We start from the raw sequence: 21718 nt of genomic DNA, 5'->3' as shown, positions 1-21718 counted from the left end.
CTCCTCCCTTTCTTTCTCCTTTCAAATTCATGCTGTTGCTAAATATTGCCGATTTTCCAACTGCAACGTTTCCAAATAAAAAATATCAGAAAATCGTGAAGGTCTGTGTTCCAGCCAACCACTTTCAATTAACATGCCATCCTTTTGGGCCAAAAACAGACCTCAGAATGCTTACAAAAGAACTTGTACCCATCACAATTATATATAGATATGACATTAACAGAAGCAGACTCAATACAAAAGCTGAATTATACTGTATGTCACAATGGGAATCCGATCTTGGTGACGTATTAGACGGGGACACATGGAATTAAATATTTTTGGCAGTCTCTAAAAGTTTAATATGCACTACACTAAAGGAGAATGCATATAAGGTGTTAACGAGACGGTAACTCACACCCTTGAAATTATCTAAATTTATTCCGAGACACTCTCCGCTTTGTCCTAAACGAGGCGGGGCTCAGGCCTCCTTATTGCACATGTGGTGGACATATCCACTAGTAGCACATGGGGTGGACATATTCACTAGTAGCATCTCTATGGAGGCAAGTAAGAAACTGGCTACAGAAGATTTTTAGCCTAGATCTGCATTTGGATCCTTGGCTTTTCCTCCTAAACAGGCCACACCAAGATATACCCACAAGAGAAAATACACTAATCTCTCATATTGCAACTGCGACCAGAAGCGAAATAGCAGCTATGTGGAAACAACAGGAAGTACCACAAATCCCCCAAATTAGAAATAGAGTCTGGTTTATTTACCAGATAGAAACATTAACAAGCATGCTAAATGACTCATGCGCAAAATTAAAAAAAATATGGCAACCCTCGATAGCACAATCTAACATTCAGGGTGTAAATCCTGTTTCAATTATGCTCTGACCCCTAACTGTGCGTTCTCTCCTGGGTAGTATTAAGAGATGTCTGTTTGATCCGCATAAAAGAAAATAAACTATCTAACAATGTTGAATGTATTGTCTTAAATCCACCTGAATACTCCCCTTGACCAATCCCACCCTCCTTTATCCACCCTTATCTCTTCTGATGGTACCCCCATACTATTATTTTCTCCCAAACTGTATAATTTATTTATTTGTATGTAAAAAAAAATACATTCAATAAAAACTAAGTTACAAAAAAACCCAACACAGATGGCTGATAAATTGGTACAAGAACAATAGTTGTCTGATTTAGAGATTACATTTTTCTAGGTTAATCATTAGAAATACGAGACTGAAACAAAGTTATCGCGCTATCTGCAGAAGCAAGTCCCTGAAAATCCACAAGATGCCTACTGCCAATGTGTATGATGATGCTGGGATTGTTCACTTCACTGATAATTAGTTGCTAGGGCTATATTGCATACTCATCCTCTACAGCTCACGTTTCTCTCAGAATTGAGATTTAACGAACCTGGCTCAAATAATACATCTATAATCTGTAAAAACCCGTCTGCCTCTAAGGTGATGGGAAGCCACAGAAAAAAAAATGTGCTATTTTCTAATTATTACCACATTCTTTTAAGCCAATTGTGTACTTTCAAAAAAGGTATAACACTACCCAGTCGGCAGAGAAGAGCTTAGTAGGCAGATGTGGGGTTGGTTGGGGGTAGTAGGCAGAAGTGGAGTGCTCCGGTGCATAGGCTCAATCAAATTATATAGACATAGAAAAATACAGGGAAAAAACAGTGAATTAATAGACAATTATTGCAATTAATTGGTGGTGGAACAGGTGTATTCAAAGATGACATTCAAATTACACTATCACTATATTGTTCCTAACCAACAAACTGCCTGCAGTTGCAGAGACTGTGCTGGGCGATTCCTAGTACCTGCTCCATGTTTTGCTGATATCTTCTGAGTTTGTTTTGCTCAGGATTGAGGTGAGAGCGCACTTTGATTTATAGTTGCCGAGAATGGACACTTATCTCCCGATCACCCTAGCTGAGCTGCAGACTGATCTGTGTGCTGAGTGGTGCTCGGTGGAACGCCCTGATGACGTCATTGTAAGATGGTCTACATATACCCAGGTACACAGGATCTCAGTCAGCAGCGCGCCAGTGAAAGGAGAGGGAGAGAGAAAGAGAGACTTGTGGACATTTAACCAGATGGTTTGATTCAATCTGCTTATTGCATTTTCTCTGGTGTACTCAGTACTTTGCTTGCCTGTTTGAGCTTTCTATTTGCATTGTGTTGCTCTTTGAGTGCTGCTCTGGTTGTTGGGGTGTCAGGGTTAAGGGGAGTACCTTATGGTCTCCTTAGACCTGAGGGAACGGGCCTGAGGAAGGGGTATCCCCCAAAAACGTTGCCCCCCTGATTACCCTCCCCCTTGTTTGTGCTGTCTCCACTCTCCTTACCTAGTGTTGTCCCACTCCCTATCCCTGTATTGTTCACCCCATCACCATATTTGTATTATCTGTGTTTGTGCATTTGCGCCGCATCACTCCAAATGTTATCTTGTGCTAATATTAAACCACGTATCATTTTGGCATAACCCATATTACCGCATTTTTTCTGAGTCAGTGAGTGCTGGAACTCTATATTTTGACTATTAGTTGTGGGGGAATTTGGGTCCTCCTGGTTCCGCTAGCACCCTGCACATTCATAATTATATCCATAGTGAGTGCTGTCTACACAATTTGTATAGGTTTATTGTTTTTAACTTTGTGCTTTGCTAAGATGGTAGAGTCCCCACCCACAACCACTAGGGTGAACCCACCCTAAGAGCTTCGCTCTTATACCTAGGTACCGCCCACTCAATCCTAGGGATAATACATTCTCGCTGGGAGTCAGAACCTTACATTTATATTGGGGACCTCCATGAATCCAGAGGGTCTCAGGCTCCGGGAAACCACCCAAACATGTTTACAATTCCTGCACACACACTGTAATGATTCTAGCCCAAGCTCTATTATGCTGGGGACACTGGGATCTCCACTTAACCTATGGAGTCCCAGAGCTTCGAGAGAGGACACAGCAAAGTTAACGAATCATAGTGCATGTACAGTAAAAATCCTAGTTAAAATTTGCTAGGATGCAGTGTTGCCACCAACCAAGCTAAGAGTGAACCCACAACGTACACATAGTAGACCCCCATCCATTCCTGGTAATCACTGAACCCATCCAATCCTGGTAATCACTGACTCGCACAAGGAGTCAATCCCGCTTCAAGGACTAGCATTTCTACCTGTACAATTATCCGGAGTCACTGGGGATAATGGGAACCAGGACAATTTCCAGGATCCCAGAATTCCCAGTAAGCATCCGCAGTAAAAACTACAATATACAGTGGATCACAAGTTACATGAAACTATGTGGGCTAATACACAGTCACGACAATAGAGCTATAAAACAAAAGGATTTAACCTAGAAGGGTAAAGTACACAATATAAAACATACAATCAACCACAGCGAATAAAATAGGAGTGTAGTGAAAAGGTAGGTATTTTTACACTTACAGTTGTGTGAAAAAGAAATTTATTTTTGAATTCTATGGTTTTACATATCAGGATATAATAACAATCATCTGTTCCTTAGCAGGTCTTAAAATTAGGTAAATAGAACCTCAGATGAACTACAACACATGACATTACACCATGTCATGATTTATTTAACAAAAATAAAGCCAAAATGTGAAAATGTGTGAAAAACTAAGTACACCTTATGATTCAATAGCTTGTAGAATCACATTTAGCAGCAATAACTTGAAGTAATTGTTTTCTGTATGACTTTATCAGTCTCTCACATCGTTGTGGAGGAATTTTGGCCCACTCTTCTTTCAGTTCTTTGAGGTTTGCGGGCATTTGTTTATGCACAGCTCTCTTAAGGTCCCGCCACAGCATTTCAATGGGGTTGAGGTCTGGACTTTGACAGGGCCATTGCAACACCTTGATTCTTTTCTTTTTCAGCCGTTCTGTTGTAGATTTGCTGGTGTTCTTGGGATCATTGTCCTGTTGCATAACCCAATTTCGGCCAAGCTTTAGCTGTCGGACAGATGGCCTCACATTTGACTCTAGAATACTGGTCGACTCCATGACTGCAAGGTTTCCAGGTCCTGTGGCTGCAAAACAAGCCCAAATCATCAACCCTCCACCACCATGTTTGACACTTGGTATGAGGTGTTTGTGCTGATATGCTGTGTTTGGTTTTCGCCAAACGTGGCGCTGTGCATTATGGCCAAACATCTCCACATTGGTCTCGTCTGTCCAAAGGACATTGTTCCAGAAGTCTTGTGGTTTGTTCAGATGCAACTTTGCAAACCTAAGCCGTGCTGCCATGTTCTTTTTAGAGAGGAGACTTTCTCCTGGCAACCCTTCCAAACAAACCATACTTGTTCAGTCTTTTTCTAATTGTACTGTCATGAACTTTAACATTTAACATGCTAACTGAGGCCTGTAAAGTCTGAGATGTAACTCTTGGGTTTTTTGCAATTTCTCTGAGCATTGCACGGTCTGACCTTGGGGTGAGTTTGCTGGGACGTCCACTCCTGTGAAGCGCTATGTACATTAATGGCACTATATGTGGCGGTAGGGAGGGTTTGGCCCGGGATTAACGGGGTTACCCCCCAAGGGCCCCCCTCTAACCTCGCCAGGGAGACAAGGGGTTAACTGGGCTGAGGCCCAGAACTGTGACTTAACCCTTGTTAAATAACATGAAAATGCTTATTCCCCTGTGTAAATGATGTTGTTGCTGGATCAGGGTCTGCATAACCCACCCACTGGGACTTAAGGGGTTAATCTTATATGCAGTGCTGAATAAACAGTTACCTGAAAACTGGTAATTTGGTAACTGAGTAAGCCAGGACCCTGAGCCTTGGGGTACAGCCTCCGGGTCACCCCCCAAGTACACACATATTAAAAATATAACGGTGTCATAAGAGAAACATATATTTTTGATAAAGTGGCTTTTTGTAGTTTTTGAAATACACAGGCAGAATGCTAATAATGGTGTGCTAATGTACAGGCAGAATGCCTGTCTTTGTAATGCATGAGGAGCCAAATGGTGCCTCATATGAGTATTCACTGGAAGTGTATATCAACAGAGAGGTGTGATACATCGCCCTGATCAATAGGTAACTGACCTAATTGGTTATGCGAAAAGCAAAAGCCCACTTCAAAAGGTTTATTGACGTGGCCAGTAGGATGCTAAATAGGATATCCTGCTAGATTTGAGCCTGGCTTCCCAGGGGAATTGTTTATGCGGGAAGCAGGCAAAAGGAAGGGAAGGGTTTGTTATTCACACCTTCCAGCAAAAGGTATTCCCCAACAGGATATCAAAAGTGAGTAACTTTATTAAATATAAGGATACTATGAGATGTCCTTGGCTGAACCGGCTAAGAATTACATAAGTGTATTGGCGAGAGTAAGCCAATCTTGGGAAGTCTAAACATTGAATATAGGAATAAAAACCTGGCGCTTACCTTTAGCTTAATATATGAGGTGTGCTTACAATGTGGCAGTAAATTAGACCACGGCTCTATGACAGATGCTTTGAGCCAGCATGAAGTTCCCCTCTGCTTCAACCCCAGGGAAGGGTCAATCCGGAACCCTTTCAAAGATATAGAGACATACAGGCAATGGGGGAGCGTGGGATTAGAATAACATTTGAGAATAAAAAACAATAAAATTATTGTGGTTACAACAATAATGCTGGGGGTTGGTGAAAATACTAAAGACACTTACACGGCCATGTGCAAGCAGACACGGTGATGTGGTTTCTTTTGGCAATTCCAGTCACTCCCAACAACAAGTATTGGTGGTTTAAAGGGTTTTAAAATAAATATATAAATATATCTGTACTCACACGGCCGTGTGTGAGTCCTTGCAGGAAGTTGGTAACTTTGGGGTTAAATTAACCCATCTGCATCTCCCCCCAGTGTAGACTCTTCTCTTTCTGCAACCAACGTGGGGTTCTAACCCCGGTCTTGGGCATCAGATGGGGACTCTCCCCGGTGGTGGTAGTAGGGGGGGGAGTAGGTAGAGAAAGTGAGGCACGTTGTCAGTAGGTTTTAAAACACATTTATTAGTTTTAAAAGCAATTGGTAAAACAAGACTCACATACATACATAGTGGTTGGACCCCTGGCCTCCTCGTGCAGTCCAGGATACAGTTTTAGCAGCTGTTTGTGCAACTCACGCGTCCGTGATACAGGAGAAAAAACTTTTTCTCCTTGTCTGCAATGGCTGCCTGGTTGATCCGGCTACAGGAGCCACTTTGGGCCAAATTCAGCAGGAACTTTAGAGCTACGCGTTTCGCCGAGTCATCGGCTTCCTCAGGCTCATATTCTGACGAGGAGGGGGTCTCTGAGTTTTATAAACCCCCTGTGTAATCAAGGTTTAATTGGGGCGGGCTGTGTTTAGTGAAGCCCTAATTACAACGTTTTATTAATGAGATTTACATATTTCATGTTCTGTAATCATACTGTCTTGCCTTTAAAATCAGTTTAAGCTTAAACGTTTTTATATACTTAAATTGATATCCCTATCTGTCAGGGTTAATAGATGACTGCAGTAAAATACATACTTGTTGATTATTTAATTAGACAATTTTATCAGAGTATTATCAAATCTATTTTTAAACTTCACACACATTTAAACAATTTTATACAAATTCTACTAAAATTAAAATTCACAGGTATTTTGGTTTTAAGACCTCCAATGGGGTCCATCTAATCATGTGTCAGAATTGGTCATCTGGATGATAATAGTGCAAAGTGTACTTGCTCCTTGAACTTGATTAAAAATTATTACCATGTAGATTTATAAACACATATAAATTAATTAAAACATTTCGGCTATCAAAGTGCCCAAATCCTTTGATATAAAGCAAATTACCCATCCCCGTCAGGGTTATGCGTTGGTTGAAAACAATTATAAATGGATCATACGCAATATGTTCCATTTTAAAATTTTTAAAATTTGATCACTTTAATAATAGTCGCTATAAACTAAAAAACTAAAAACAAGACTGACAACTAAAAACTAAAACTGAAAAGGGAACTGACGCTGGACAAAGGAAATCTAGGGAACTAAAGGGAACTGTGACAGAATGGAACTGTAAATGAATGGAACTGTAAAAGAAGAAGGGGAGAGGGGAAATACAGTCAAACCCACATCTAATCCAATTTTCTTATGGTTCTAGATAGGGATAAAAAGTTCCTCCCTCATAACTCTATATGTTTTAATGAATGCCTCAGTAGCCCAATAAGATTTAATTTAAGTATTCAATTGAAAGCGGCGATATCGAGGTCGACGTTGAGGCCTGAGGGGGACATGGATTTCAAACGGTATATCCAAAACGTCTCCCTCTGCCGTAAACGTCTCAATCTATCACCCCCCCTCCAATTCTCAGGGACCACTTCTAATCCCCTATAAAGTAGTCCTGAGGGGTCCCCCCCATGTTTCTGGATAAAATGAAGGGGCACACTATGGGTGGTCATTCCCCTTCTTATATTGCCCAAGTGTTCCAGTATGCGGGTCCTAAGACTTCTTATGGTCCGGCCCACATACTGGAGTCCACATGGGCATTGGAGCATATATACCACGTATTTGGTTTTGCATGTGATGAGTTGTTTGGTTTTAAACCCCTCCTTTGTAACATTTGAGCTGAATTCTATTTTATCAGTCATCGCATGTTTACAGGCCTTGCATTCAAAACATTTAAAAAACCCCATCGGTTTAGGTAACCAGTTATTGTCTTTAATCTCAGTTTCCTTCCTGTATACGCTGGGCACTAGTTTGTTTTTAATGTTCTCCGCCCTTCTGAAGATGACACGGAGTGTTTCTGGCAGATAGTCTTTTAATAGTGTCTTTGCATAGCACGTGCCAATGTTTCATTAAAATCTTTTTGATATTTTGGGCCTCGTTATTATATCTTGTTATAAAAGGAACGATGTTATTGGTGGTATCTCTTTTTTGCTTGGGTACCATCAATTCTTCTTTATTTAAGTTCAGAGCTCTCATATGTGCTTCTGCAATTAAATCCTTTTTGTACTGCCTTTCTTCGAATCTGGTTTGCAGAACTCCTGCTTGTTCTCTATAGATCTCGACCTCTGAGCAGTTCCGTCTAATTCGTCTGAATTGTCCGAACGGAATATTTTTTAGCCATTTTTGATGGTGGCAACTGCTGTTTAGTAAGAAGTTATTAGCATCTTTGAAAGGGTTCCGGATTAACCCTTCCCTGGGGTTGAAGCAGAGGGGAACTTCATGCTGGCTCAAAGCATCTGTCATAGAGCCGTGGTCTAATTTACTGCCACATTGTAAGCACACCTCATATATTAAGCTAAAGGTAAGCGCCAGGTTTTTATTCCTATTGTCTCTCTGTTATATCCCTCACCATTGGCTGCCACCTTATAGCTTAACATTTATGAACATGGCTGATATGGAGGTGGAGGAAGAATCAATCACCCCCGTAGACAGCACACCAACTGTCATTACACAAAGTGTGTTCGTAAAAAGGGCACTGAGATCTAATGATATAGAAAGTAAATTAAGCGTCAAAGAAGAAATCAATACCTCTGACATAGTTAAAGCTGAATTCGAGAAATTAGATAAAATAATGAAAAAAGAAGTACGTATTCTTCTGGACAAAACATATCTAGAAGAATACTTAAGAGTAGCAAGGATCCCTAGAGGTCTCAGAGTCTCTAAACCTTCCTCATTTGAACTCACAGAAATAGAGTATGCCTGCATGTGGGAGAAAATACAAGACACTTGCAGCATTGAGTTAATGAAGTTGCTCATATCCCATCATGAGTTAACTCTGGAAAGGTTAGACAAAGAAATAAATCAGATTAAGGCCGTTTTGGAGCCCCTTATGAATTGTCCCAGCTTTAATACCCTGAATAGTAAACTCTCCGTAGAATTAGATTCATTAGAAAGAAGTGTCCTTATAAATAAAAATAAAAAATTTGCAAGGGACGAGGAGGATTACAAGGAGGGAAAGCAAAGAAAATGGGATAAATCGATGACAAGGGAACCGAATAAAAGGGATAGAAGTAACTCAACGTTAGGTAGAGACAAAAAAGTACCCCCTAAACCTCTAGATACTAATAAAAGTCCCGCCAAACCTGTAATTATAAAACCAAAGAAAGACATAACAGGAGATAGTAGCGGGAATGTTCATGATAAAAAACCCACGTCTAGGCATCAGCATGAAGATAGACAGAGGGAGAAATATCCCACGAACACCTACAAAAAAGGGGGTTCCTCAAGGTATGATAAAGATCACACAAGGGAGACGGAAAGAAGATATCCCAATTACTATAGCAGGGGAGGAGGCGACCATTATTCATATAACAGAGATAATAGGCATACCAGGGATGACCATAGCTATAGATGGGAACGTTCCCCAAGGCGAGACCGCTCAGTTAGGCGGGATCGTTCACCGAGGAGAGAAAGATCACCAAGACGTTCCAGAGAGGTACTGTCGAGGGAAAGGTACGAGAACAGGAGGGAAGAAAGAGATCACAGGGAAATGAGAACCAAATATGAGGAACCCAGAAACCCTATTTGGGAACGCACAGAAGGCCCCAGAGCTGGGGTCTCTTTTTTAGAACAGGCACCCCAGGGAACAGTGGAGATAAAAAACAGGTTCTCTTGCCTGGACGACCCAGGGGTATCGGAGACACCGGAAGGGAAAGGAAGGAAAAGAGACAGAGAGGGAAGAGAGGAAGAAGAAAATGTAGGGAGCAAGAAAGCAGCACGTTAAAAGGTGTTTTTAACTTAAGTTCAAAAACATTAGACAAAGTGCAAACACAGGTACTCGCGAAGGGACTTCATTTTGCGCCTTCACGGGGGCCTAGTGGCTTCGATCTTTTTATCGATGCACAAAAATATTTACGGCAATTAACGATAAAAAGATTTTTTATAAATAAAAGTACCCCAGGGTGTAGCCAAGATCAATCAACGAAGGAATCAGAAATTGCAGCTACCCCCAAGGATGTGTTCATACACTCTAACCTTAAGAATAAATCGAACTTTTATCCAGCCCATTGCAAAGGGCAATATCTGGAGGTGTTTAACAAACTTGTTATGGACGATTTTGAAAAACTTGCATCCAAAAAGGGTAAGCATCGAGAAAATTTAACAAAGGAGGAAAAGCAAGCCCTAAAAACACTCAGCGAAGACACTAGTATTACAATTAAATCAGCAGACAAAGGAGGTGGTGTCGTTATTATGGACACCAGTTATTACCTCTTTGAGTGTCTCCGTATTTTAGGTGATGAGACAACCTACGAGAGGTTGACACAAGATCCTTCAAAGGCATACCAGGAGGAATTAAAACAGATTTTGAGTGAAGCAAGGGACGTAGGGATCTTGGGTGAAAAGGAGTTTAACTATCTTTTCAAATCTGAACCAGTAAAACCAGTGTTCTACTTTTTACCCAAGATCCACAAAAACCGTCAAAGACCACCAGGTAGACCCATTATATCGGGTATCGGGTCTCTGACACAGAACTTCTCTGAATATATTGATATATACTTACAGAAGTATGCGACTAACGCAAAAGCCTATCTAAAGGACACTTTAGAAGTCCTAAACATATTATCAACAATTAAGTGGCAAGAAGACTACATATTAGTGACCTGTGATGTGACGTCTCTATACACATCAATACGGCATGAGGATGGGTGTGCAGCGGTGGCATTTGCGCTGGAGAAAGACCCATCAGTCCCACAGGAACAAAAACGTTTCCTACTAGACGGAATAAGGTTTATTCTGTCTCATAACCTATTTTGGTTTGATGGGTCCATGTTCTTGCAAAAATGCGGGACCGCTATGGGGACCAGGTTTGCTCCAAGCTATGCCAACACCTTCATGGCACATTGGGAAGAGACCAACATCTGGTCGGAAAACCCATACGGAGCAAACCTGGTCCTCTGGAGGAGATACATCGATGATGTGCTCATCATTTGGCAGGGGAGCGAGGAAAATCTTAAACTCTTTTTGACCTATATTAATAACAATGAGGTTAATCTGAGTTTCACATCAGAGTCGAGCACAGAGAGCATCAATTTCCTTGACCTAACCATCTACATTGAGAAAAATATTCTCAGAACTAAGACCTATTTCAAGGAAGTAGATGCTAATAACTTCTTACTAAACAGCAGTTGCCACCATCAAAAATGGCTAAAAAATATTCCGTTCGGACAATTCAGACGAATTAGACGGAACTGCTCAGAGGTCGAGATCTATAGAGAACAAGCAGGAGTTCTGCAAACCAGATTCGAAGAAAGGCAGTACAAAAAGGATTTAATTGCAGAAGCACATATGAGAGCTCTGAACTTAAATAAAGAAGAATTGATGGTACCCAAGCAAAAAAGAGATACCACCAATAACATCGTTCCTTTTATAACAAGATATAATAACGAGGCCCAAAATATCAAAAAGATTTTAATGAAACATTGGCACGTGCTATGCAAAGACACACTATTAAAAGACTATCTGCCAGAAACACCCCGTGTCATCTTCAGAAGGGCGGAGAACATTAAAAACAAACTAGTGCCCAGCGTATACAGGAAGGAAACTGAGATTAAAGACAATAACTGGTTACCTAAACCGATGGGGTTTTTTAAATGTTTTGAATGCAAGGCCTGTAAACATGCGATGACTGATAAAATAGAATTCAGCTCAAATGTTACAAAGGAGGGGTTTAAAACCAAACAACTCATCACATGCAAAACCAAATACATGGTATATATGCTCCAATGCCCATGTGGACTCCAGTATGTGGGCCGGACCATAAGAAGTCTTAGGACCCGCATACTGGTACACTTGGGCAATATAAGAAGGGGAATGACCACCCATAGTGTGCCCCTTCATTTTATCCAGAAACATGGGGGGGACCCCTCAGGACTACTTTATAGGGGATTAGAAGTGGTCCCTGAGAATTGGAGGGGGGGTGATAGATTGAGACGTTTACGGCAGAGGGAGACGTTTTGGATATACCGTTTGAAATCCATGTCCCCCTCAGGCCTCAACGTCGACCTCGATATCGCCGCTTTCAATTGAATACTTAAATTAAATCTTATTGGGCTACTGAGGCATTCATTAAAACATATAGAGTTATGAGGGAGGAACTTTTTATCCCTATCTAGAACCATAAGAAAATTGGATTAGATGTGGGTTTGACTGTATTTCCCCTCTCCCCTTCTTCTTTTACAGTTCCATTCATTTACAGTTCCATTCTGTCACAGTTCCCTTTAGTTCCCTAGATTTCCTTTGTCCAGCGTCAGTTCCCTTTTCAGTTTTAGTTTTTAGTTGTCAGTCTTGTTTTTAGTTTTTTAGTTTATAGCGACTATTATTAAAGTGATCAAATTTTAAAAATTTTAAAATGGAACATATTGCGTATGATCCATTTATAATTGTTTTCAACCAACGCATAACCCTGACGGGGATGGGTAATTTGCTTTATATCAAAGGATTTGGGCACTTTGATAGCCGAAATGTTTTAATTAATTTATATGTGTTTATAAATCTACATGGTAATAATTTTTAATCAAGTTCAAGGAGCAAGTACACTTTGCACTATTATCATCCAGATGACCAATTCTGACACATGATTAGATGGACCCCATTGGAGGTCTTAAAACCAAAATACCTGTGAATTTTAATTTTAGTAGAATTTGTATAAAATTGTTTAAATGTGTGTGAAGTTTAAAAATAGATTTGATAATACTCTGATAAAATTGTCTAATTAAATAATCAACAAGTATGTATTTTACTGCAGTCATCTATTAACCCTGACAGATAGGGATATCAATTTAAGTATATAAAAACGTTTAAGCTTAAACTGATTTTAAAGGCAAGACAGTATGATTACAGAACATGAAATATGTAAATCTCATTAATAAAACGTTGTAATTAGGGCTTCACTAAACACAGCCCGCCCCAATTAAACCTTGATTACACAGGGGGTTTATAAAACTCAGAGACCCCCTCCTCGTCAGAATATGAGCCTGAGGAAGCCGATGACTCGGCGAAACGCGTAGCTCTAAAGTTCCTGCTGAATTTGGCCCAAAGTGGCTCCTGTAGCCGGATCAACCAGGCAGCCATTGCAGACAAGGAGAAAAAGTTTTTTCTCCTGTATCACGGACGCGTGAGTTGCACAAACAGCTGCTAAAACTGTATCCTGGACTGCACGAGGAGGCCAGGGGTCCAACCACTATGTATGTATGTGAGTCTTGTTTTACCAATTGCTTTTAAAACTAATAAATGTGTTTTAAAACCTACTGACAACGTGCCTCACTTTCTCTACCTACTCCCCCCCCTACTACCACCACCGGGGAGAGTCCCCATCTGATGCCCAAGACCGGGGTTAGAACCCCACGTTGGTTGCAGAAAGAGAAGAGTCTACACTGGGGGGAGATGCAGATGGGTTAATTTAACCCCAAAGTTACCAACTTCCTGCAAGGACTCACACACGGCCGTGTGAGTACAGATATATTTATATATTTATTTTAAAACCCTTTAAACCACCAATACTTGTTGTTGGGAGTGACTGGAATTGCCAAAAGAAACCACATCACCGTGTCTGCTTGCACATGGCCGTGTAAGTGTCTTTAGTATTTTCACCAACCCCCAGCATTATTGTTGTAACCACAATAATTTTATTGTTTTTTATTCTCAAATGTTATTCTAATCCCACGCTCCCCCATTGCCTGTATGTCTCTAAACATTGAATATGTAACTGCTGCTAAATGCCAGATATTAATATCTCTATTAATGTTCATATTACAATGTAATTTTTGGTCTTCCTACGAGCGTCAGGTGTCCCAGAATGCAGTAATATATCTCACCTGACTGTATGTATTACGGAGCGGAAGTTATGCAATGATTTGCAGTAAATATGAACTTTTGGTTAAGTCTGAGACCCCCCAGAGTTCTACTGCAGATGTGCCAGCTAGCAGGGGGGCCTGTCCTAAAATGTGTTCCCCCACCAAAGATTGGCTGGAGATAATTGCAAACCAATCCCAGGGTCTTAATGTTACAGATAGAGGGACAAAGGGTTTATAACCTGCTGTTTCCCATCTATCCTTTGTCTTCATTTTTGGTCGCCATGCAATGTCTTGGGCTGATTGCTGGATGAAACTGCCAGTTCAGATGGGACTGTTTTCATTATTTTCATCTTTTACGTAAGTGTCTATATTTTGCCTGTTATTGTATAATCTGTTGTGTTCACCTTTATCAAGGAATAAATTCTATTTATCATATCTAAGTCTCATCCCAGTTCAAACCCAGGTATATATATATATTTATATATATAGTTTTTGGTGTACAATTACAGCCTGTCGCAAGCTCTCGTGACACTATATAAATAAAGACATACAATACAACATTGGCAACTGTCTTGAATGTTTTCCACTTTTGAATAATCTTTCTCTCTGTAGAATGATGGACTTTAAATTGTTTGGAAATGGCCTTATAACCCTTCCCAGATTGATGAGCAGCAACAATTGCTTCTCTAAGATCATTGCTGATGTCTTTCCTCCTTGGCATTGTGTTAACACACACCTGAATTCTCCAGTACAGCAAACTGCTAAAACTTCGGCTTTTATAGAGGTGGTCACACTTGCTGATGATCAATTAACCAAGGGCATTTGATTAGTAGCACCTGTCTGCTACTTGGCATCTTAATTCCTATGGAAGCAGTAAGGGTGTACTTAGTTTTTCACAAATGGCTTCTCCATTTTGGCTTTATTTTTGTTAAACCATGACACAGTGTAATATGTTATGTGTTGTTGTTCATCTGAGGTTGTATTTACCTAATTTTTAGACCTTGTTATTATGTCTTGATATGTAAAACCATAGAATTCAAAGAGGGTATACTTTCTTTTTCACACAACTGTAAGTAGGATAAAGGTATTTGGGCTGACGCAGGGACAGTGGGACAACTGGACAGGCCAACGTACTCCAAAGAGAGATCACAGCATTGAAATGTCTTTCCCCAATTGAATATGAATCTAAACGGCCGTGCAAGCTCCTTTAAGGATTCTGGCACCCATTGGAACCCATGGACTGAAGCTGCACCAATCAGGGTGTTCGCTCGGGGCCAATCAGGCAGACTACATCATAGTGACGTCCTAGCTGTGCCCCATTTGGCTTGGTCCAATGCCACCTGTGTAGACCCCCCAGACATTGAGGTGCCTTTATGACAAAATCATCCCCGTAGAATTCTCCCTCTTCTCGTCCCCTCTCCTTTCCACCTCATTGCAGGAGTGGGATAGGATGGAGGCAGGAGAATGTGAAGGCCAATGGCAGCTGACTGGGGCTGTAAGAGGGAAAAGGGGACATCGGGGCTCACCAAGAGTGGCCTGGTCTGCTTGCCGCCGCCACATTTCTTCTCCCCCTCCTCTCCACATACAGAACGGAGCAGGAGGAGGCAGATTGTGAGCGACCGCGGCTACATGCAAAGGAGCCCTGACTGGAAAGGGCTGTAAGGGGAGCGAAGGGCAACCTTGGAGGTCCCCCTTGGTAGCCTGTACTTGGTTTACTGCCCCCAAGAACCATTCCCCTCCCCTCCGCATGCCGAGCGGAGCAGGAGGGAATAGGGGGAGACAGGGTGCAGGTGCCGGTAGCAGCTCCAGCAAGTATGGGGGAGAAGGCCTGCACGTGCACCTGTATAGGGAATCCCCCAGCCATGTGATCTGCCGCCAAGTAAAGCCTTAGCCTCCCTCTGTCCCCTCCACAGGACAAGGGGAGCAGGGGGAAGGCAGGGGAGACCAGAGCAAGCAGCAGCCACAGAATCCAGCGACTGGGAGGACCGGCAGGTATGCAAATAGGAGAAGTGGTGCCAAAGGAGAAGTACTGGGTCCTGGAGGGTGATGGGGAAGGCCCCATCTGTCACAGGATCTGAGAGCACAGGCAGAAAATACTAGTCAAATAGTGGAAGGTGCCTTTGTTTTTTTTTTCAAATGTGCTCCATTGATGGTCAGAGACCCATAACTCTGCATTTGCAACCTTTGTACTAGTTTGAGAGAGAGACATACTTACTGCTCCTGTAACGCTGCTGAATGTGGCTTATTGAAGAATAATCAGCGGCCTAGGGACTTCCTATGAGAGGCAATTAACCCGGAATATTCCCTAAAAGTAACCATACTACTTTAAACGATGTTGTGGTACTCACCATCGATAGTAAATGTAACTATTTCTATCTTTATTGGGGGTAGATGATCCTCAGAGTTTGGTTCTTCTTTCTCAGACTTAATCTTTAACCTCTCTGGTACAATCACTGGAAATCCTGCCAACAAGAAAAGGAAAATCCATAATGTAACACTGGGAGTGGAAACTCTTCTTGTGATATCACTATCCAGAAATGAGCTACTGTATACTGATTCCTAAGGAGATGGGATAAGTAATTGATTGTAATGTATTATTAACCCTGAATAAGGAATGTTTTTACCCCTGAGTGCAGAAAACGTGTTGGAGTTCATGGTGCTACCAAATGTTCAAATCTCAATAATAATAATATTCTCAATATAACCTTTGACAAATCATGTGTTTGTTTTCCCCCAGAACATGCAGCTTATAATTGTATCCATGCTTTAATGCCATTTCCTCCCATATTATAGATATTTCAGTCTATTTTCTAAACAAACAATGAAAAGTGGGGATACAAGGTTATTTACCACCAACAGGAAATGAATCTATTTCACTCTTTATTGAGGACAGATGATCCTCAGTGTTTGGTTCTTCTTTCTCTGACTTAATCTCTAACCGCTCCGGTACAACCGCTGGAAAACCTGGCAATAAGAGAAGGAAAATCCGTCAGGTAAAGCCGGGAGTTGGGGCTCTTCTTGTAATTTCACCTTCTCAGATATTGGTATAATATAATACCCGTCTTAAAGAAATGTTTTACTAGCCCTTCTGGCAGAAATTGGCTAATAGTGTTGAAGACATATTTCATTTTACACAAGATTAATGTGTTTGGGTGTTTGACTCGCATAACTGCAAAATAACCAGATATCCCTGTCACGGAAGACCAGGACAATTCACTGTAATCAAGGCACCAGACATTAAAAAGGAGTCAAATAAAAGGATATTTATTCCGACCAGAGCCAGCAGACACAGCACAATACACAAACCACTATAAAACTTACCTAAAGAGGGGGAATACTAGCTAACTAGGTGCTGGGTGGCACATCGGTAGGTTTACCCAGGAGTATTTCTACGTCTGTAGGGGTCTAAGCTCTCCCGGACCTCGGGGATGCAGTTCACACAAAAGCACTTTCAAAGCTCCCACTTGCCAGCTGAGGCCCCGCTGCGGTCGGCGGTGCACACAGCCGCGTGCGCGTCACTCACCAGCTCCTGAGTTCCTCCCGAGCCGGCACCAGTCCCTGCTCGCTGCAAGGCTCGCTGCGCACTGTGACGTGTCAGCCAGCAGGGGATACACGAGGATCATGATCCCGAGCGCCGACGCGTCACGTGGTGCGGCAGGGAGCCAATGATGAGGGAAGATCGCCGGCAGGGGGGTGGATTCTTGTGGATTCTGGATGTTTGTGTGAACAGGAACCCTCGAGGAGAGCACAGCAATCTATACTGACGAGCAGCAAAAACTGGAGGATTTGTATTGCTGTTCCTTCCCTCCCAGACTCATTTCAGTTCAGGTTTTTCTGTATGGAGTATTTGTGCAGAATTGTGCCCTAATAAGAGAGAATAATATCTCAGCTAATAGAACATTAGTGTCAGTTAATTTTAGGTTATACCTGTTGATTGGTACACTCTCCTGAGATTTATGGTTAACCTGATGTGCAGTTTTTTGCTCTAATATGGGGGAATTGTCCTGTCAGCTGATTTAAGACTAGGGTCAGTTTTGGTGCACTTAGGGATTTGTAATGTGTTTGATTTTCAGTTAAATGTTGACTGTGTGAGGTGTGTTTGGGTGGAGGTATATTATAAAGGAAAGTACCACAGACTATTTTAGTCTGTGGGAACGGGCCTGAAGAAGGGGAATTTTGGTCCCCGAAACATTCGTTGCCCCCCTATATTTTATCACCTTGACCTGAGCGTTTGTTATACGTTGTTTTTTTCCCTCCCCTCTATCTTTCTCCCCCACTCCCCAACACGGTTGTTGTTCCCTTTGTATTTCCTCCATCTTTCTCCATCTCCAGACTTGTAACTTATTATTTAGCCCTTGTTTCCATGTAAAGTTCTTTCCCAGCCCCCGAATAGGGTTGGTTTAAATAATGCAATTTTCTTGAATATATCATTGTTATTGAAGTGAAACTTCCTTAGTGGCACCTCATTCGTGATGGGGCAAAAATGGATTGTGGAGACAGAAATGAAACGGATGTGACGTCAGTGCTGGCAGTTGAGGCCGGGCTGTGTTCTGGCTCAGCCCGACCCCAACACTGACATCACACCCGCTCCACAAATCAGATGGCCACCGCACCCCCCACACAGCCACTGACATGCGGCGGCGGCGATAGCCGCCGGCGCCGCTCATAATGGCCGCCGTTCCCCGCCCGCTGCCTACTGCCGTGCCGCGCATGCGCGATGGCGCCAGTGACTCCTGGCTCCTGCTCGGGTAAAGTGGGAAGCGGGGGGGGGGTTTGAGCGCGCCGCTTCCCACGCATACGGCGGGCCCGGTGCGGCCGCGTCTCAACCTTCCCCCACCCCTCTCCCCCCAATTACCCCCTCTATTCCTCCCCCCACACCCCCCCACCGGCATCATGGTGTTCTTCCCCGGGGGGGGGGGGCGTCACACTCACATGGGCCTCCTCGCCGTATGTGCCGTCCTCCCTGCCCTGATCCCCGGCACTGCGGGGCAACACAACCTGTGCCCATCCCTCCTCCTACCACACTGCTCTGCCGCCGTGCTCGCAGGTGCAGGGGGTGATCGGAGGTGCAGGGGGTGAGGGGAGGTGCAGGTGAGGAGGTGAAGGGGGGGTGATGTGAGGAGGTGAAGGGGGGTGATGTGAGGAGGTGAAGGGGGGTGATGTGAGATGCAGGGGGGGTGATGTGAGGTGCAGGGGGGGTGATGTGAGGTGCAGGGGGGGTGATGTGAGGTGGGGGGGGGGTGATGTGAGGTGGAGGGGGGTGATGTGAGGTGCAGGGAGGTGATGTGAGGTGCAGGGGGTGATGTAAGGTGCAGGGAGGTGATGTAAGGTGCAGGGGGGTGAAGGGGGGTGATGTGAGGTGCAGGGGGGTGATGTGAGGTGCAGGGAGATGATGTAAGGTGCAGGGGGGTGATGTGAGGTGCAGGGAGATGATGTGAGGTGCAGGGGGTTGATGCGAGGTGCAGGGGTTTGATGCGAGGTGCAGGGGGGTGATGCGAGGTGCAGGGGGGTGATGCGAGGTGCAGGGGGGTGATGCGAGGTGCAGGGGGGTGATGCGAGGTGCAGGGGGGGGATGCGAGGTGCAGGGGGGTGATGCGAGGTGCAGGGGGGTGATGCTAGGTGCAGGGGCATTTGCGAGGTGCAGGGGCATATGCAAGATGCAGGATGGGTGCGCATACATCACACACGCACACACACAGTCACACGCACACACACACAGTCACACGCGCACACTACACAGTCACACGCACACACACACAGTCACACGCACACACACAGTCACACGCACACACACACAGTCACACGCACACACACACAGTCACACGCACACACACACAGTCACACGCACACACACAGTCACACGCATGAGGAATGCACACTTAGTGCAAATAGCTAATACAGGGGATGTGTGCCGAGCACGCACATTCTAAGTCCAAATTTATTTGCGTTTTGTCAAAGACGCAGGGGGGGGATGCGAGGTGCAGGGGGGTGATGCGAGGTGCAGGGGGGTGATGCGAGGTGCAGGGGCATATGCGAGGTGCAGGGGCATATGCAAGGTGCAGGATGGGTGCGCATACATCACACACGCACACACACAGTCACACGCACACACACACAGTCACACGCGCACACTACACAGTCACACGCACACACACACAGTCACACGCACACACACAGTCACACGCACACACACACAGTCACACGCACACACACACAGTCACACGCACACACACACAGTCACACGCACACACACAGTCACACGCACGAGGAATGCACACTTAGTGCAAATAGCTAATACAGGGGATGTGTGCCGAGCACGCACATTCTAAGTCCAAATTTATTTGCGTTTTGTCAAAGAAATTGTATTTCGATTTTTAATTAAAACATCACAAACACAATTTCTGTGACAAAAGTCAAAGAAGTTTCACTTACTATGCGCGTGCACAGCACACACAGCTTTTTTTATTTCCTTATTGATGCCTCTATCTGATTTTTTTCATACTAAGTGCTGGGAACCACTATATCTATTGATGTTTGTGTGAACGTTGTTTTGATAGGGCTAAAACAATATCAGCTAGGTCCCCTTATTGGTACACACACGGACACACAGTCACACACACGTCATGGCCAAGCCCCCCTGTGATTGCCGCGCCCAGCAAACCAAAGGTCCCAGTGCACAAAGCAAGTTTGAATTTCACGCTCAGATCGGCAACGAGCTTTGTTCTGGGGTGTCTCTAGCACCGCCTCGGAGCACACCGCTTAGTCAGTCTACACGCGACCTCTGGAACAGTCTGTGGAGCTCAGATAGGCTCTCCTTTAAATATTTTCCATATCTCCATAGGAAAGCACTGATCACAACCATTCACAGTGCAGATACTGCGTGTGGATCAATCACAGCATGAGACCAATCTGGGCTGGAGGTGTGACCGAGGTGGCCAGGGTGGCCCCCAGCGGCTGATTTACAGGAGTGAAAATTTCAAACCAGCCAAATGGAACAGCGCTCATACCCAGGAACTGTTCCTATTGCTGGCCAGATATCTCCTGCAGAGATAGGTGCCTCAGGTGCTGGGGCACACAAAGGCTCTGTTCTTTGGACCAACATATCCCAGACATTAGGGCCACCCGTCACCACTTTACTTCTGTCCCCATGCACTGCACCTCCCTCTTCTCGACTAGAAAGAATTGGGTTTCCTTGGCGTGTAGGCTAAGTGTATTACTAACCTAGCACCCAAGGGAACAACCAAAACACATTTTCACAGTTACGGTACACAGAAATACATTGAATAAAAGTTTATACATACAGTAATACATTGTAAAACACAGGGTTTTAAGCGAGATGAGCCACATAAGATGGATCTGCAGGGGAAATCTTGCAGCTCCATCAAAATGGATAGGGGCAATGGCTGGGCTTAACCTTTAAAATGCTAGCCATTTTGTCTTTAACGTCACACCGCCCCCTTTAAAGGTGAGAGCTCTGGTGTGACAGCCCTACTGGGTTGAGCTCCAAGATCAAGGCAGACTAAGGCTCTCTGTCCCTGGCTGGGGTTGGAGTGCTCCCACTCCCCAAAGCAACATGTTTGGGTATGTAGGGCTGAAATGTCCGCATAGCCCCTACTACCGCCTGGCACCCTTGCCTGGCACCCTTGCCTGGCATAGGCGATCCCGTTGTTAACCCTTGGACGGATGCTGGAGGGGGTGGTATAATAGGCAGAAAAACATGCCCAAATAACAACCCCCAAAAATGTCTGCATCGAGGCCAGGCAGAACTCCCACATCGTGGATCCCTTGACCTGCTCCCCAATCAAGGTGAATATGGGCAACTTATAGGAATCTGGGAGCTCTCTCAGCCAGGGGAGCGAAATTACATAGAAAAAAATATATAAAACTACCATAGTGCAGTTATGTTTAAACAAAACATAGTAGTATCAAAGCTCTTAAATTAG

At 43.7% G+C, this 21718-nt stretch overlaps 1 protein-coding gene across 1 annotated transcript in view; it reads right to left on the bottom strand.

The window, feature by feature from the left end:
- Positions 1-21718, bottom strand: part of LOC142472496 (uncharacterized) — a 664758-nt gene that overhangs the window by 1607 nt on the left and 641433 nt on the right. The window lies entirely within an intron of this gene.

Source organism: Ascaphus truei, chromosome 22, assembly GCF_040206685.1.
Source record: "Ascaphus truei isolate aAscTru1 chromosome 22, aAscTru1.hap1, whole genome shotgun sequence".
Taxonomy (NCBI): domain Eukaryota; kingdom Metazoa; phylum Chordata; class Amphibia; order Anura; family Ascaphidae; genus Ascaphus; species Ascaphus truei.
This window is presented reverse-complemented; position numbering and strand designations above follow the sequence as displayed.